Source organism: Protopterus annectens, chromosome 2.part0, assembly GCF_019279795.1.
Source record: "Protopterus annectens isolate FY-2018-M chromosome 2.part0, PAN1.0, whole genome shotgun sequence".
Taxonomy (NCBI): domain Eukaryota; kingdom Metazoa; phylum Chordata; order Ceratodontiformes; family Protopteridae; genus Protopterus; species Protopterus annectens.
In genome coordinates this window covers 50,976,729-50,996,019 of record NC_056728.1, presented here as the reverse complement: position 1 = coordinate 50,996,019, position 19,291 = coordinate 50,976,729, and the positions used below count along the sequence as shown (strand labels likewise).

General features: G+C 41.7%; 1 protein-coding gene across 3 annotated transcripts in view; it reads right to left on the bottom strand.

Annotated features, from left to right (window-relative positions):
• METTL21A (methyltransferase 21A, HSPA lysine) overlaps window positions 1-19,291 on the bottom strand; it is a 155,594-nt gene that overhangs the window by 95,174 nt on the left and 41,129 nt on the right. The gene's annotated exons all lie outside the window — the stretch shown is intronic.

Genomic DNA, 19,291 nt, shown 5'->3' with positions numbered 1-19,291 from the left:
AAGTAAGCAAACACAGTTTAGTTACCTTTTACCTTACATTCTGGGAGGCACAAGACACAAATAGCCAACTCCCTCTCTCTCTTAAAATCCTTAGTCATCTCCACATACTACCTAAATTGTCTGTAAACATATAGATAATATAGCAAGCATCACCCTCAGTATATTCCCTGCACAGTAGAGGAAGGTCAGTGGATTGAATCAGGCTAAGCTCAGTCTCAACATTAGACAAAGAATGTTCTGATCCTCAGTTAAGACCCTCTCTCTATGAAAGGCAAGATAAGGAATGTTGGCGCACAAAGTGTGCAGTCTGGAGATCTGTCTGGTACTATTACTCCATTTTAATTAAATCATTCAGGATGGACTGCTGGGACTCACTTCTTTAGCATTTGTTCTAAATCTATCTCCAGACATGCCCCCCCCCCCATCTTTATAGACAAGGTACAGTGCTCTAGGAGATGCCTCACAAAGCCATCTACAGACAGAGTACAGTTGTGTACACTTACCATAGTGCATAGGGAGCCTGCCTGCATCATGAAATCAGTTTTTATCTTGTCCCCTACCAGGAAGGCACTCCAAGTGAGCAGTAGAAAACTGAGGGTGAGAAACCCTGCAGGAAGAGAAACCAAGAGAGGTTCTCTGGGCTAAAAAAGAGGTTATAAGCAGAATACCTAGTAGACTAAGGGGGAGGAGGGAGGGAAAGAAGACTGCAACAGTGAATACACTCGAACATCTACATTTATGGCAATTGTACACAACTGTACTATGTTCTTTGTGTTTCACTGTTGCAGTTCTGACTTGTGGGAGGATTCCCAAAGCTGAAAAGAAGGAAGGAGATTAGGGAGAGGAGAGGAAGCCCTGCAAGACAGGAGTGGCAAGTCCTGCTCTGGACCTAGAAAAGGCTGCTAAGTGGTATGCACAGATGACCAGGTGGCAGCTTCTAGGATGTCCTTAGTGGGGACTCCTTTCAAGAAGGTAGCAGAGGATGCAGCACCCTAGTGGAGTGTGACCCGACAGCCTCAGGTGTTTTTTTTTTCCCATGAAGGCTGTAACAAAGAGAGATACAGTGGGATATCCATTTTTAACACCTTTATTGAATCATCACTTGTGACATAGCAAATTTACTTTTATACAGAAGTAATCAAATTGTATTAAATTAACATTAAACATACTTCACACATATTAATACATATAATAACCTAAGCAACATTACATAAATTATTCAGTTCCTGTCCCCCCTTTGAAATATCTTTATTAAACCACCACTTACGACATAAGCAATAAAGAAGTTAGGTACTCACAATAATGTTCCATGTGAGTTGTTCATCTCGCCTTCATTCTCACTGATGGGTTCAGAGCCAATCCTCGGCTCCAACTCGGCCAAATGCAAAAGCTCGAGGTCTTCAACCAGCTCATGGCCTACTCCCTACCCCATGATGCACTGGTGCTTCCCTCAGATCTTGTTTGCAGCCAACTATACGGACAGGTAAATACCCCGGTAAGAAAAATGAGAATAAGTAGATAAGGACTAAATATTACCAAGATTTGTCTCAACTTCCTGGTCCTCAAGAAATTCTTGGTAGGGGGACTGGTGGGTGGGACGCAAGAATGAAGGCGAGATGAACAACTCACATGGAATGTTATGGTGAGTACATAACTTCTTTATGTGAAGTTATTCTATCTTGCCTTCATTCTCACTGATGGGTTAACATCCCATGCACAATCTTTCTTGGGTGACTCACAGAACTATATTCCTCAGAACCGTGGAACCAAAGAAGGCCCTGTCCCTGGAGGCCCTATCCAATTTGTAATAAGTGATAAAGGTATGAGGTGTAGACCATGTGGCTGCTGCACAAATGGAATCTATGGGTAGCTTAGCCAGAAAGGCTGAAGTTGTGGAAACAGCTCTAGTTGAGTGGGCCTTTACCTTATGATTTAATGGCATGTGCACAGAGCTATATGTAAAGGAAATGCAATCTGATAACCATTTTGACAACGTGGTTTTAACCACAGTATTGCCCTTCTTGAATCTGAAAAGGAAACAAAGAGCTGTTCTGATTTTCTAATGTCCTTAGTCCTGCCTAAATAGAATTGAAGTTGCCTATGGACGTCAAGCTCGTGCAACATATGTTCCATCTTAGTATATTTGGTGAAAAAAACAGGTAATTCTATAGTCTGGTTGAGGTTTGTCACCAAACAAACCTTAGGTAAAAATGCCGGATTTGTCCTTAGCGAGACTCTATCATTGTGAAAAATCAAGTATGGGGGTTTAATGGACAAGGCATGGAATTCTGAAACCCTTCGAGCAGAAGTAATAGCTACTAGAAAAATGGTTTTCCATGATAAGTATTTCAGGTCGCAAGAGGAGGCCGGTTCAAAAGGGGGTAAGATGATTCGAGAAAGAACAAAATTTTAGGTTCCATGGTGTAGCTGGGGATCTAATAGGTGGTCTCAAATGGATAGTACCTTTAAGAAAGGCGTTAGAGAGTCTATGGGACATGATAGAAGTCCCCCGATCGCCAATATGAAAATTAGAAATTGCTGCTAATTGAACCCTAATGGTTGCTGCAGCCACCCCTTCATTAAAAAGCTTGGTCAGAAACTTCAAAATGGATGCAACTGAAGCCAAATACGGGTCAACATGGTTTTGGGATGCCCATATGGAAAACCTTTTCCATTTACTAAGGTATAAACTTCCTAGTAGATGATTTATGAGAGGATGTTAGGATGTTCTGAGATGCAGGTGAGAGATTCTGGAACCTTGCTATTCTTTGAATTGGAGCAGCCAAGCTGTCAATCTGAGGGTATGAAGTGCAGGATGAAGAGCCCCTGATGAATGAATCAGAAGATCTGGAACTGGGTCCAGGATCCATGGTTCTTCCAGTAGATGAAGCTGAAGGAAAGGGAACCAAATCTGACGAGGCCAATAAGGGGCTATTAGAATGATGGTCCTTCCCAGAGTCTTGGCTTTCTGTAAGAATTTGGGTATCAGAGGGAACCGGGGAACAGCGTAAAGGAGACCTGGGGGCCAACTGTGTACGAGCGCATCCCTTGGGGCATTCCCCCAGAGTGGTGATTAGGGCAAAGGGAACAGCGTAAAGGAGACCTGGGGGCCAACTGTGTACGAGCGCATCCCTTGGGGCATTCCCCCAGAGTGGGGATTAGGGCAAAGTAGTTGCTGCATTTGGTGTTGGTGGCAGTTGCAAAGAGATTGCAGCAAGGCTGGCCCCATCTGCGGAATATTCTTTCTGCTACTTCTTCTTTCAGGGACCACTCATGAGGCAATAAAATTGCTCTGCTCAATTTGTCTGCTATCACATTGGATCTGCTCAGAATGTGCATTGCTATCAGATGGTGCTGGGTGGATGTTGCCCACTGACATACTCTCAGGGCCTCTTGACATAGGGGGCAGGATCTGGTTCCTCCTTGCTTATGTACCAGACTACCGCCATGTTGTCCGTCTGTATTGTAATAGTCCCTAGAGGAAGAAAATCTTGAAAGGACTGCAATGCTAGTAGTACTGCTCTCATCTCTAGAACATTAATATGCAGGTGAGCTTCATGTTTCTCCCATGTGCCTTGGGCTGTCCTTCCCTGAAAATGCCCCCCCCACCCTATCAGGGAGGCATCCATTGTCACAGTGGCAATAGGAGTGGGTAGAACAAAAGACTGCCCTACTGTTACTTGAGTAGAAGTCAGTCATCAGTGAAGATCCTTCTTGCATGAATTTGTTATTATAATCGGCTGTGACATTGGAAGTTTTTGAAAGGACCACTGTGTGAATAGGAGCCATTGCACTATACACCCATGCATTCGACAGAAAGGAATGGCAAGGATTGCCGCCGCCATTGTCCCTAATATTTTGAGCACTGTTGAAGCTGGGGCTTTTTTGTTTTGAGATGAGGTTCAGGACTTGTTGTCAAAGGGCACAAATTCTTTCTGGTGGAAGTTTTACGTTCATACAGACGGTGTTGAGATCTGCTCCTATAAAAACGGTATGTTTGGATGGCGATAAGGCAGATTTTTCTAGTTTATGTTAATAATAATATTATGGTAATTAATATTGGAATATAATGGTGTAAATAATTATATTAAAAATATATTTTTGACGGAATGGGAGAAATTTGTAGCTTTTTCAGATATAGACAACCTAACCAAAATATCTAGAAAAATAATTTATAAGAATTCACCAAATATAAGAAACATCATAGAAAAGAAAAAAAAAAGAAATTTAACATCAACAGAAATAGAATTGGTACATACAAATGTGGGCATTGTAGTCAGTGTACATACATAATGAACAACAATAATTTTTATTTGGAAAGTAGAAAAAGATGGATTTACAGTTCGGAGTATTATAACTGTGAATCCAAGGGAATAATTTACATGGCAATCTGTGAAAAATGTGGGTCCTTCTATATAGGAAAAACTGAGAGAATGTTGAAGAGAAGGATTTATGAGCACATGTATGAAATAACAACAGAGAAAGAATGTAATGCTTTATACAAACATAGTAAAGTATGCCCAGGATACAAATACAAGTTTATGGTATTAGAACAAATTCCACAGGATATTAGAGGTGACCCTTGGGAAGAAAGAGTAGAATTTAGAGAACTATGGTGGCAAGTAACATCAGAGGCAGGAAAAACGCCTGGGTTAAATTAATTTATTTCCATTTTACCATTGTTAAAACTAAGGTCAGCAAAACTTTGAGTGAGGTAGAGGAACTATATTAAATTATGCCACTAGATGGCGCCTGGAATTTAATAATGAAAGGATTTTATTCATTTATTTACTTAGAAAAAGGAACATTATTAAATAGTAAGTTTTTAATAAAAGTTTTTTAACAGTAACTTTTATAATAACGTTTTTTAATTCATACAAAGTTTTTAACTAGTAAAATGTAAAAAATACAAGATTTAAGTTTTGCACAAATGGTTTTTGATGTATACAATGGCATCCTAACAAAAATTAGCGGGATTTTAATGAGATAATGAATTCTATTGGCTCTACAATTAAGGATTGTGTGTGTGTATATATAATACATACTAGTGAAATAGACCGATTCATTAACTATCTGATGAAGTCAATGAATAGATGAAAATGCATGTAATGAGCTTTATAAGGCGTTCATGGTCTGTTGTATAATTTTTTCCGTTTGTGGCTACAATAAATGTTTTGGAATACTCAGAGGCTACCATCTCCGTGTATACTGCTATTACGTTGGATTTTCTTGGTATTTTTGTGCAGTTTCCTTGGCTTGAATTTTTTAGTTTATGGTAATACCCAGTTGACTGCAAAGATTTAAGGTTGTATACCTTGCTTGTACGAGTTGATGCTTGGTGGTGGCGGTGAGGAGCCAGTCATCTAGATATGGAAACACCTGGAATCCTAAACGTCTTAGGTGAGCCGTGACTACTGCCATGCATTTGATGAACACTCTGGGGGCTGTAGTGAGACCAAAGGGCAGAGCTCAAAACTGATAATGATTGGCTTCCAGCCGAAAGCGCAGATGGTCCTTGGAAGGTCTGGCCATTTTTATGTGATAGTATGCATCCTGCAGATCTACTGAGCACATCCAATTACCTTTCGCTAGAAAAGGAAGTATAGACTGTAGCATGACAATCCGGAACTTTGTTTTTTTGACAGATTTGTTCAATCTGCTGAGATCCAAAATGGGTCCTCAGTCCCCAGTTTTTTTTTTTGGAACTAAAAAGAACCTCGAGTAAGTTACGGATCCTTTCTGGTCTGCTGGGACTGGTTGGATGACTCTTTCTAGCAACCTTGCAATTTCTATGGTTGATTGTTTCCTGTGACTGGGTGGAACGTCTGGGATTTTTCTCATGGGGGGGGGGGGTTGGGAAAGGGAATAGAGTGTCCTCTGGATTTGATGCTTTGTACACAGTGGTCTTTTGTTAGTTTTAGCCAGGTGTCTGGGTACAAAGATAAACATCCCCCCCGTCTGCCTCCAGAGATGGACAGATGGGCCTCCTTTCAGGAACACTGATAGGGCTTTCCAAAAGAACTGATCTCTGTCATCCTGATTCTGCGGGCCTCCTCTGCCACGTGGACATAGTCTTCCATTATTACCCCCTCCACTGCCTCTAGAGTGGGTTTCACCACGTGTGTCAAGGAAAGCTCCATGGGATTTACGGAACCACATCTTCTCACTTTTCCGACCTTTGGGATAAGGTCTGGTAGGGGTGTAAAAACAGACTCCTACAGCACACAGAGTCTTTCCTTCTTGATCACACCTGGTAAGCGTTTCCTTCACTTTCGGTCCAAAGAGGGACAAACCATCAAAGGAGGTGTTAAAGGATGACTTATAGAGCTCCGTAAAGGAACATAAGCACATCCAGGAGTGTCTCCTAAGTGCAATTCCTGTAACCCACTGCCCTGCTCATTCCATCAGCCACGTACGAAACCAGACGCATGGAAGAGTTTATAAGGGAATTTAGGGTAGCAAGCTGGGAAGTTACCTTATTTCTAACCCCTCGCAGCTACTGCACCCTGTAGAGCGAGTATCTCCCAACTCCTTAAGGAGATCTCTGTGTAGTCTAGTAAAATGTGTAAGACAGTTCAGGGATCAAAGAGCAAAACATGCACTTTCCGTATCTGTCCATAATCCTAGAATCCCTATTAGGAAGATGAACAGATTTAGAGGACTCCGACAACTCCTTTTTGGTGGCTGCCGCCACCACCATAGCCATCAATGGGTAACTCCTTTGGTAAGGAAAGTGTTGTCATCGGTTGAAATTATGAATTTATTAGGCCTCCGAGGGACAGGTTCCAAGGTATCGGGGGACTCCCATGCCTTTCGAGAAGCAAGGTCCATCAGTTCATCAAAAGGTGGAGACACCCAAGAGGTGGAGGGCTGAGACCTGAAAGCCTTCAGGAGGACTGAGTCATGATCAGTAGGGTTAATGGGCTTCCAGCTACCCCTCTGTTTCAGTATTTTCAAGATATCACCGAAGAAAATATCTTCAGAGGGGGACCGTGGGGACCCTTCTGACTCATCTAAGTCAGTATCCAATGTGATGGATTCCTGTGGGGAGTCCAGATGCTTCCTCTTGCAAAGCCTCTTCCTGGGAACCTCCTCAGTGGGAGCTTCTGGAGAGATCTCGGAAGAGCAGGGCTCACCCAATGGGACGATCTGAGGCTCTGTGTCTTTATGCTTTTGAGGGATCAGTGAAGCAGAGGCAGACAGGTGCTTTAGGGGAGAAGGTTGCTGGTACCAATGATGTGGTGCCAGAGGGGACAACACTCTTCCTATGGCATCAAAGGCCCCCCCGGCTCCAATCCGAAGGGACCTCTAGATCCGTAGAAACTGAGTCTCCCCGGCACCAAAGTGGTGGGCTCCGAGCCTGAGGTAGGGGCTGAACTCACCTGAGCAGAGGCCCCAAGAGGCAAAGTTGGGACAGATCGGTACAACTATCCTCTCCGGACCCGACCAGCAAGTGTCGTCTCGTAGACTCCAAGGTCGGCACCAAAGAAGTCAGAGTAGTTGGAACGGACAGCCCCAGGAGGGTTTTGGCTCTGGTAGTTCCACAATCATCAGCTCCGAACACTCTGGCTCTGAAACCTCAGGTCGAATTGCAGGAGGAACAGAAGTCATGGGCTGGGTCCTAGTCAGTTCTGAAACCTCAGGGGTCGGCCCCAACAAAATTTTTGCTAGTGCCAGTGTCTGCAGAAGCCTCTGCACCACACAGTCCACATCCTTATCAGAGAGTCTTGAGGACCGGGAAGAAGCTATAGAAGAGGACACCGATTGAAGATTTTAAAGTAGGAGCTACCGGCTCCAGTATCGGGGACTGGCTCCTACAAACAGCAACAACCCCCATTTCCAAAATCAATGGAGCCGAGGTGGCAGTCTGACTTGGTTTAGAGGTCGATGAACCCTTTTTTGACTGCGACCCAGAAGACGATTTGGAAGACAAAGTCTTGGAGGACTTTGAAGGCTTGTCTGGTTTGTCCTTATCTAAAAAGATTCCTGGAAAGAGGGCTTCAACAATCCCCTCGCTATTAGCTTGCTCCTACATTCATGAAGAACACGACAGCTAAAGAAATGAGAGACTGCACAGTTCTCCTGTAGGTGGACCTCACCTAAACAATAAACACATTCTATGTGACCATCTGTTATCGACATTTTTTGTCCACATGTAGGACACTTTTTAAATCCATATTTGGGAGGGTGGCCTAATGGTTAAGGTGTTTGCCTTACAAACACAAGGTACAGGGGTTTGAGTCTCACAAGGGATAATTAGCTAAACTTAAAATGGCTCACAAGGGCAGTTAGCTTAGTACTAATCTATGAACCTATGAATCTATCTATGAACCTATTTAGCTTTCTCTTGCTGAGACATGGCAGAAACTATTAATCTCTAACTGTAATTGAATTACAACGCAACTCTTAAACAATGGCAAAGAATACACTATATGCCTAACTAGTAGGGGAAACACACAGTACTATATAAGATAGCCCTAACAAAAAACAGGGCTCTAACTTCTACAATACCTGTAACAAAAACACACACAGTACTAGAAAAACTACTGCCCTAAAAACCTGGGCTAAAGCTCAACACACTCTAGGGTAGGGAGAAATCACTAAACAACCCTCTAACTAAAACGAGTTGTAGAAAAAAATGGCCTAGAAAAAAACGGCCACTAACAACTAGCAAAAACACACACTCTAAGTTATAAAGCTAAGTAAGTACAGTAATACGAGAAAGAAAAACTAACTACTAGAAAACTAACTGTCAAGCTACACTATCAGTTTTTTAAATGAAATATCAAAGTTTTAATGGCCAGAGCTGTTGTAGTACTCCCCGATCTGTTGCAGCGGCAAACAAGATCTGGGGGAAGCACCAGTGCATCATGGGATAGAGAGTAGGCTACGAGCTGGTTGAAGACCTAGAGCTTTTGCATTTGGCCGAGTCGGAGCCGGAGCCGAAGATCAGCTCCGAACCCATCAGTGAGAATGGAGGTGAGATAGAACTTCACATCAAACAATTATATAAATGAAAACCACACCAACAGTCCCAGTTGCAAATATTATACATCACTTACAATCCACCCAATCATTTTCAGTCAAACATTACATAGCTCATTTAAGTCCTGCCTTCTTTTAAACCTCATTCCTCCCCTGTATATATTGTTCCCACAATTCCCATTTTTTTTCCTATGTAGTTTGCTCCTACCCCTTTCTAAAGATCTCAATTCCAGTTGTTTTTTTCTCCATTATCATACTCACTACTTCTAATATAGTTGGTTTACACTTTGATTTCCATTTTCTAGTAATTGCTTTTTCGGTAGCCACCAAAATTAGATACAGCAAGGCCTTACCATGTCTAGGCAATTCCGATTTTCTATCATAGCTCAGAAAAAAATCATCTTTCTCGTCACACCAATCCACCCAACCAGCATCTCTGACTGCATCCAGCAGAGAATGCCTAAAGTCCACCAACGCACAACACTCCCAGAAAATATGTTCCCAAGTACCTCTTTCTTCTCTGTCACACCTCCAACATTTGCGGTCTACCTGAGGAAAAATTCTCTGGAGTCTACTTTGGGTATAAAAATATCTATGTAAACACTTCCAAGCAAAAATCCTAAATCTTCTAGATTTTGTTCCATATTTGGGAGACATACATATATCCTCCCATTGGATAAGCAATTCACAAAGAAACAATCTCTCTTCCCAATATTTTCTAACCTCCTCCGATTGATTCATATAAGTCATCATGCAATATTTTATATGCTCTACTAATTATTCCTTTTTTAATGGCAGCTTCTGTTCTAGATTCCACTAAAAACTCTACCAGTGCCGATCTTTCATTTATGACCCCCTACTTCTCTCTCTTTACCTATACTCCGATATCAATCCTTGATAGGAAAGGCAATCTCTAACCTGCAGTCCAAATAAATTCTTGGCCTCTTCCCATTATATTACCTTTCCCTCTCTAGTTATTTGCTCCCAATACCTTGGTTCCTTTGCTGGTTTTCTTTGATAAATTCCAGCCCCCTCTTGCCTATTTTCCATGCCCATAATTGCAGTCATCTCTATTGGCAGGATCTCCTTTTCTTCATTCCTGTGTTGGCTTAGTTCTTAGAATACTTTCTGCTACTTTATGAATATAACATTGTCTTGGATTACTGTTATTCTCTTTAAAGATCTGCATCCAAAATCCCAGTCTCTCCTTTGAACTTCTCCCCATTTCAACATCATCCCTTTCCACTTTGATTTATAGTTTTCTTCTTGTGCTATGTATAGGAGCCTTAAATGTGTAGCTCTGAAATACCCCTTCAAATTGGATAATCCCAATTTGGCCTGTTCTACTGGAAGAATCAGCTTATCCCACTTGACTCTAGCCATCTTCCCCTGCCGGGTGAAGTCAGTCAGCTCTTTATCAACTGCTATCTACAACTTCTCCTCTGGTTGATAAAAATATGTCTGACCTGTGAACAAGACTAAAGGGACTAAAAACATTTTGACTGCTTGTATATTATTATCCATATCCATATAATACAAAAACTGAGAAAATGGAAACTTTATCTTTTTGTTTAGTCTCTTCCCACATACCCGTAACTGCCACACCACAATCATTTTTAATCCATACTTCTAAATACTTCATTTTATCATGCCCCATAAATATGGATATTGCTGAACCAATTCATGTGTGGGTACATATATTACAGCTATTGCCTTTGTTTTAGCTTCATTAATTTCGTACCCCGAAAAGATATGAAACTGTCTCAAAATGTTCCACCACACTGTAATGTCTCTTTCTGGTTTTGTCGGGTATAAAATAATATTATCTACAAATAGAGCCAGCTTTTCTTAACTACCATACCAATTATAGCCTTGAATTTCTGAGTCCCTTATTTTCTTTGCCAGTGGTTATAAATATAATGCAAATACCAAAGAGGAAAGAGGACACCCCTACCTGGTTCCTCTGCTCAAGCAGAAATGATCAGAGAGGATCTCACCCACTTTAATTTTCACATCCAATCACTCATATATCTTCCTAATTAACCTTAATTTTTTTTCAGGAAATGCAAATGCTTCCATTGCCCTGCTCATAAAGTCCCAGCTTTCTCTATCAAATGTGTCAAGACCCACTAACAACAATGGTATTTTCTTACACTCTGCTTCCTTCTGGATCATCATTCTGTTAAAGTTGTCAAATGTTTGCCCCCCCCCCAAAAAAAAAAACCACAATGATACATATCTATTAATGTTGGCATTACTTTTGTCATTCTTTTACCCATTATAGACATGAACACTTTATAATCATAGTTTAGTAATGAAATTGGCCTATATGAAGCCGGATCTGATAGATCTTTACCACAGGAGGTTACTAGGCTAATGGCCCTGGGTCCCTTACAAGCCTAGCCAAGAATTTATCCCCAAAAAGAAACCTCAGTCAGCACATGTCACCCATGTCAATGAGGGACACAGGTGGAACCCCTCGGACAAATTTGTGGTTTATAGGTTAGTACTAGGCTAGCTGCCCTTGGGGGCCATTTTAAGCCTAGTCAATTACCTCATGTGAGAATCAAAGCCTGCACCTTGTGTCTATAAGGTAAACACCTTAACGGTTATGCCAACCTCCCACTTCAGGTATTACAGGTTTCTTCTAGGATGATGGTAGTTCTTCACTTAAAATACTGTTATACAAAACCTTCTAGATCTTTATCAGTTTTTCCCTCCTAGCTTCCAAACTGCCACATGAATACTATCTATTTCTGGGGACTTTCCTGTAGATTAACCAATCACAATTTTTATCTCATCTCCTCCTAGCCAACATGTTGGTAATTGAGCCTCATCTACCTTTAACCTTGGCATATTTAAATTTTTCCATAATCATTTCTGTTTTTATCTCTTCTTGATTTCCACATTTGTCTGCTTTATACACACTTTCACAGACTTTCCGAAATATTTCTAATACCTCGACAGGATCTCGTTACCTTCCTTATTATAGGCTCCCCAAGCCTGGAGACGGCCCTTTCTATTTTCTGTTGCTTGAGTTTTTGTGCTAAACGTTTTACTGCCCTACTGTTACTATCAAAATCAGTTGCTTAACAGCAATCTTTCTAAACTCATGCATATTATGGAGGTAATCCTTTATTTTCTGCTTGGCATTCTGCAGTTGATCCTCTTTCCTTTTGTGAGATTCTCCCCATTCTGCAATAGTTTAACATTTGTCAGTCCCTCTAAATAATTCTTGTTACTTCTTAACCAAGGCTCCATTTCTTTTATTTCTACCCTATTTTAAGCTCCACCTTAATTTTATCCCACTCCCTAGCTATATTTTCAGAAGACATTTCTATCCTCTCTAATAGCTCCTGAATAATCTCCACTACACAATCCTTAAATTCCTCTCTTTTCAACAGATAGGTGGGAAAGAGCCAGTGTCACATTTTTATCTCGTGTTTTTATTTTGATTATTGGAGCATTATCCGAAATAGTTACTGGGTGTGTATCAAGACCTTCAATTAAATGCACATGTTCCTGTGAAATGTAAATTATGTGTAGCCTAGCCCAGTTTTTATATCTTGGGGAATAATGTGTAAATTCACTCCAAACTCCTATTACTAAATTAATATCTTCCATGCTAAATATTTTTATAGGTTTCTTCAAAAATCTACCCTCCTTTGTTATACTTTTCCCCTCTGGGCCCTCCAGACACATCTTCACTGATCACATTCCAGTCCCCATCTATAAGTAATATTCCTTGTTGAAAACTAATTATTTTCTCCCAGAATTTTCTTAAGCTCCATTATAGCAGTTTCAGGTGGACTATAAATATATGCCGGTGCAATCCTCCTCCCTTGCCAGTAGTCCCATAGCACTACAAATCTGCCATTACTATCTTTTTTATCCTCCATCATTATTGGAGCTCCTCCTGCAATTAATACAAGTACTCCTCTTTTCTTTTGTCCCAGTTATTCTGCTAAATAGCCATCCTGAAAACCTCTCTATCAAATTCACATGTTCAGTTCTTACAAAGTGTGTCTCCTGTAACATAGCTATTTGCACTCTACATTAACATAGTTCACTACTCTTTTTTTGTATTTATCTGCAGTGCTGTTGACATTTATAGACATTACAGAAAGCATCATTGCATTAAAAAGTTATTATTCCCACCTTTTACGTATAATACATTTTTTGTTAAATGTCTAGCTCCAGCTTTTGTGTTACATGCATACACTGTTTTGACAGGTTGAACTTTTATACAGTTGTTTCTTGTCATATCCATTTGAGCCTATGCCACGTCTTTCAAAAAACAAAACAAAAAAAAATTGTAAGTCCTCAAAAAAAAAAAAAAAAAAAAAAAAAAAACACCCTCCAACACCCCCCTAAAACCTATTAACTTAATACTAACAGACACAGCTACGTACATCTTCAAATACTGGAGTTTTACCCTAAAAGGTACAAAAGTCCCAAACTGACAGCCACACTTACAGACATAAGTTAAGCTAAAAGAAAGGTTAAACATGCTAAGCTGCATGGTACAGCCTGTGCTTCTACTAAGTGCTAATTGGTTTTGTCTTTTTGTTATAGCTCCCCCAGCTGTGAAAACCCCCAAATGCTTTCAGAGTACATTATGTCCTAGCCAATTTCTCTTCTCAGTTTTTTCCCCTTCAGCCAATCACTCTCCACCAGCCTGTAGCCAGTTTCTCTATCGGACCGTTTCCAAGGAGACATGAAAACCAGGCAGCCAGTTTCTCTATCAGATTGTGTTGGTGGAAACATGAAGACCAGCTGCAGAACTGCTACCCAACATACATGTTTTTGCTAGGAAAAAGCCACATAGCATTCAATATTCTTTTTTCATTTACTTGCTTACCCTTAATTAAATCCTGTCATTTCCCCATGCAAGAATGCGGAAAAAGCATATTATTTTTTCTTTCATTACATTGCCTGCATTTCTTAAAACTGAACAAGACAAAAAGAGGAGAGAGGAAGAAAAAAAGCACCTGTTTACAATCCCCATTACACAATGAAAACTTTACTTTATAGCATGCAAAGAACTTTTGTATTTCCTCCTTAGCACGTACTTCAAAGAATTATTTTGTCCCTCCAGGGAAGAATACTTTGAAGACAGCTGGGCAAAGCAGTTTGAATCTTACACCTATGTCGCAACATTCCCTGAATAGTAGAATAAAGTGGATTCTTCTGCCTGGTGTACAATCATTCTCCACAAACACACTGCTGTCTTTCACTTTTAGTACTTTGTCCTTCTGCCACAGTTTTGTCAGAATCAACTCCTCCTGCTGGTAGGATTACATCTTTACTATTAAAGGTCTAGGATGCTTTCTCATAGCAAGGTTTGGAGCATACACATGGTGTGCCCTTACAATTCCTGCTGTGGAATACCAGTCCAGTTGCTTATTTGTGCTTTCATAAAATTAATGCAGTCTGTTCCTTCCAGCTTCTCTGGTATAGCTGGAAATCTCGGGTTTTCCCTATGTGCTCTATCCTCTAACTATATTATTTTTGAAACATCTCTTCCTGAGCAGTCTTGCATTCAGACAGTCTTTTATTCTTCATTTTGACCTCTGATTTTTGCAAATTTGTCACCTAATCTGAATATTTGTTTTAAGCTTCCTTACATTGTTTCCAGCCTTTTGTTGTGTGTTGATATACACCATCGGCGTTTCATTTATTTTAACCAGGTCTACGTGCACTTGTCTTACATCTTTCTATAGGTTACTGGAATTCATGTCTGCAGGTTGCACTGCTTTTTGCTGAACAGCTGCAGAACTTCCCCAGTTAGTGTTTCTTCCTCCACGTTTTGTAGCTGTTGTTTTCCAGGTCCTCTGCATTTCTTTTTGTCTGGCATCCAGGCAGTACACTTACTAGCCAGTTACTGAAATTTACCAATAAACACAAGTATACTAGCCTTTTTTGCTGAGTTTATGCTTTCACACTGGAAGAGCTAGAATTAAGCTGTTGCTCAATGTGCAGCCATTTTGGAAGTCAGTGGGAGACCCATTTTGAGGCAGTGTGTTTATAAGGAGATTTTCACTCAGAGCCAGACGTAAAGGTCACAAAAAGCTGGTCAAATTTTCTCAAGGGTCTTGTTCTGTCGAGATAGCAGCAGGGCTGTCTATGCATATACAAAAGGAATGAAGTATTCTTTCCCCTTTGTTTTAAGGGTTGGGAAAGAATGCGGGCAGGTGAATGGCTTAATTTAGAAAAGCTTAATTTAGAAAAGCGTTGGTGACCACCTTGGGCATGAAAAAAGGGTTAGTTCTGAAGGAACCCCTGTCTGGGTGGAAAATGAGGAATGGTACCACTGCCACGACAGCCTGCAGTTCAGAGATCTTCCTGGCCAAGGTGATGACCAAAAGCAGGGCAGTTTTCCCAAGTTAGAAACTTTAGTGGAGCATGTGTAGATGCTGCAGGTTCACAAGGAGGCAAGGTCAGTTTTTCAAGAACAAAGTTAAGGTCACATGGAGGTGTAGGCTGGTTCCTGAGCAGTCTGATGTGGATGACTCCCCTTTACAAATTATCTTAGGGGACGGGAAAAGACAGGAGGCAGGGCAGGTATATAGGCCGAAATGGCAGATGGAAGAATTCTAATGGAGAAGTAGGAAAGGCCCTCATCAATCAGACTAGCCAGGTAATCTAGAATGGTATCAATCTAGGCTGAATCAGGATTGTGGTGCTGCTGCTGGAACCAGATGAAAAATATTTTCCACTTAGCTGGATATGATTTCCTAGTGCTAGGCCTTCTGGATTCCTTGAGAATGTCCATGGGGTGCACAATTCTTCCCCTTGAGAGAGAAGGTCAACTCTCTGAGGCAACAGCCATGGACTCTGGTTGGTTAGTTCAAGAAGCAGAGGATACCAGTGCTGCCTGGGCTAGTCTAGGGCTATCAGTATTGCCCTTGAGCCCTCTTACTTTATCATTAGAAGCACTTGGGGTAGTAGGGGTAAGGGAAGGAATGCATAAATGAAGAGGCAAGTCAAAGGAGAGGAGAAGGCGTTCATTCTCTAGGCTGATTTCTGTTTGATCCTGGAAGAGAATTTTTCCAGTTGGGCATTTTCCTTGATGGTGAAGAGGTCTATCTATGGGACTCCTCCATCTGGAAATTTTTCTCAGCATTGTCCAAAGATGGGATGCCATTCATGGGGGTCCATCAAGTTTCTGCTGAGGTAATCTGCTAGAGTATTCTGAGTCCCTGGAAGTTATTGTGCCAGGAGGTGCAACCCCAGAGAGAAGTTCCCCAAACTTGCATCACTAGATGGCATACAGGGTAAGAGTGGGTTCCCCCCTGCCTGTTTATGTACTGTACATGACTGTGGTGTTGTCTGTTTTGACCAACAGTACCCCTGGTTCGCATTTCTCCTTGAAAGCCATCAGGCCTTTTTGCACTGCCATAAGCTCTTTCCAGTTCATGTGCCTGTCCTTGAACTGACCCTCTCACTTTCCTTGGGATTGGAGGTGTTGAAAGTGAGCACTCCAGGCTGCCTCTGATGCATTTGTAGTGAGGGTTTGACCCTGGGGAGTTTATCTGAATGGAAGGCCCCGATTTTGGGCACAAGCCTGTATCCACCAAGCAAACTCTTTTTTGAGACAAGGGATCAGCTGCATCTCTGTCTCTAGGGACTGAGAGTGCTAAAACCATACATTTTTGAGGCATCACTAAAGTTTCCTCATGTGCAGCCTCACCAGGGGAACCATAAGGATGAAAGACACAAATGTATTCTAGTGTTCGAAGAAACTCTCTGGCTGAGCTGGATTGTTTCAGCTGGATTCTTAAAAAGTATTGGATCAAAAAGGAGACTTTGTTTGGGGGAAGGAAGGATTTTTGAAGTGAAGTGAAGAATACAGGAGTGCCCCTACGAATACTATCCTGTTGGTTGGAACAATGTTTGATTTTTTCAGATTTTTTTAGAAGCCCAGGGAGGACAGGAAGTCTTGGATAAACATCACATCCTTACAAAACTTTGACAGATCTGTGGCCTGTATCAGGCAATTGCCCAAGTAGGGGTATATTTGGACCCCTCTAGTCCTGCAGAAGGCAATTGTAGGGGCTAAGCACTTGTAGAAAACCTTTGGAACAGTAGACAAGCCAAAGGGCAGTGCTGAAAATTGATGGGGACTGGAAACTGCTCTGAAGTGAAGAAAGCTTCTGTGTAATTTTTGAATTGGGATGTGCAGGTAGGCAACTTTTAAATCCAGAGTAATGGAAGGCCCATGGGGCTATCATGGGTAAGAGTTTTTGAAGAGACAACATTTTGAATTTTGGAACCAGGAGAAACTGATTGAAGTTGGACTGGTTTAAGATAGGACACCCAAGAGCCTTCTTTTTTGGGAACCAGGAATAACCTGGAGTAGAACCCTTTGCTTTTTGCTCTTCTAGAACAGGTTCTACAGATCCCCAAGGATAAAGAATCTAGATTTGTGTAAGGGCCTCTGCTTTTAGATTATGAGGAATATTTGGCTAGCCTGAGTGTTTTAAAGGCTCTTTTGAAAATTAGTTTGTAAACATTTGAAATAATGTCTAGAAACCACTTGTCTGAAGTGATGAGAGTCCAGTTTTGTTTCAATATGGACAGCCTTCCTCTTAGTCTTGTGGGGGGGGGGGGCATTGTTTCTCTCTGGCAGAAGCCTGGAGTCTAAAACTTCCTTGCCTAGAAGTTTCTGAGATCCACTGTCTGGGTCTCTGCAGCTGTTGCTGCTGCTCATGAATCCTTTCCCGCTGGGTTTTCCTTTGTCTACCTCTAGGTTGGGAGGGAAAAGAACAGTGTTTAGTGGGGGATGTTCCTGCCAATCCTAGGAGACCAAACTTGGAGGAAGTCTTTCAGTCTACATAGACTTAGCTTGGTCTTCCATCTTTTTAAGAACAGCCTAAGCTTTTGGTCCAAAGAGGAATTCCTTGTCCAGGGAAGCATCAGAAAGATTAGATTTAACATGGTCAGAAAAAGATTGCTCCCAAAGCCACGCATGTTTTCTAATAACTGAACCTGTGGCAGCTGCCTGGCTAGAAGCCTTAACAGCATCATATAGTGAAGAGACCTTTTGTTTTAAAACTGATCCAGAATGGTTTGCTGATATTTAATCATGTGAAATTGACAGTTGAAAGCTCTCATTGCAAGGGTAGCTGATGTATATACATTTTCCCCAAATCTATCAAGGGTCCTGCTCTCTTTATCTGTAGGTAAAGGGTTTCTAGAGGAACTGGCTGTAGTCCCTTTGGGTCCTGGCGTGACCATCTCTGGATCAGCTGACCGATTTTTGAAAAGGTATTTTTGGGAATCCTGCACCCAATAGAACTGGTCTGGTTTACGAGGGTCTGGGGGGAAGAGAGTCAGGATTCAAAGAGGAATCCTGGAAGACATCCTCAACCACCTCTAAAATGGGTGGAATGGCAAGAGGTTTGCATTCTGGCAGATCCAAGAATTCCCCAATTCTCTTTTTTGACTAAGAGTATTCCTGTGATTCACATTGAAAATGTTCCCACATAGCGTGAAGAGCTTCTCCAAAGATGGTATCCTCTGGGGGGGGGGGGGACCTGAGGCCAGGTTCTCCTTAGAATCTGGATGCTCAAAAGAAGTGAGGGAGGGTCCTTCTTCAGAACCAGACTCCTCTAGGTCTGATTCCTCATCAAATTCAAAAGGGTCTGGGAAAGCTTCAAAAGTAGGGTCCCTTTTCCTTTTACCTGGAGAAGCATCCCCAGGTGCTTGTTTTGACCTAACTGTGGAGATCAAGTCTTCAGCTAGTCTAAGTCCTGTTGGCATCCCTGAGAAAGAGAGCCTTTAGGCCTAGGCAAAGGTCCTGCCACAGTACTTAAGTGTTACTTTGGCCTTGGGCCTAGAGACATCCAAAATCCTGACTCCAGTCTCTCTCAAACAAAGATGAACTAGTGTAGGCCAAAGCCACAAAGAAGCATCACCGGGAAGAGAGCACTCTTTGGAAGTGGAGGTCTGCTGAGCAGCCACTGACCCAACTGATGTGAAAGCAAAGGCCTGTGCAAAAGTAGAGGGACCCGACAGCATGTTGGACACCAAATGAGTCTCAGAGGCCTGCAGCACCACCTCAGACACAGAAAGGGGCTACGAAGGTGCCTCACCTTCAACAATCACAAGCTTAGAGGGAAAAACAGACAGAGAATATAGTGGTCATCCAAGGGCTAAGCTTTGGTCTCTTCTTTTTCCCCTCTTACACCTAGGCTGCTCAACTTCCAGATGCCATCAGACACAGATGAGAAGATTCAAGACTAAGGAATCTAGCTAAAATCTCAGCCCTATATCTGCTCGTCCTAGAGTTGAGGAGGGAGCA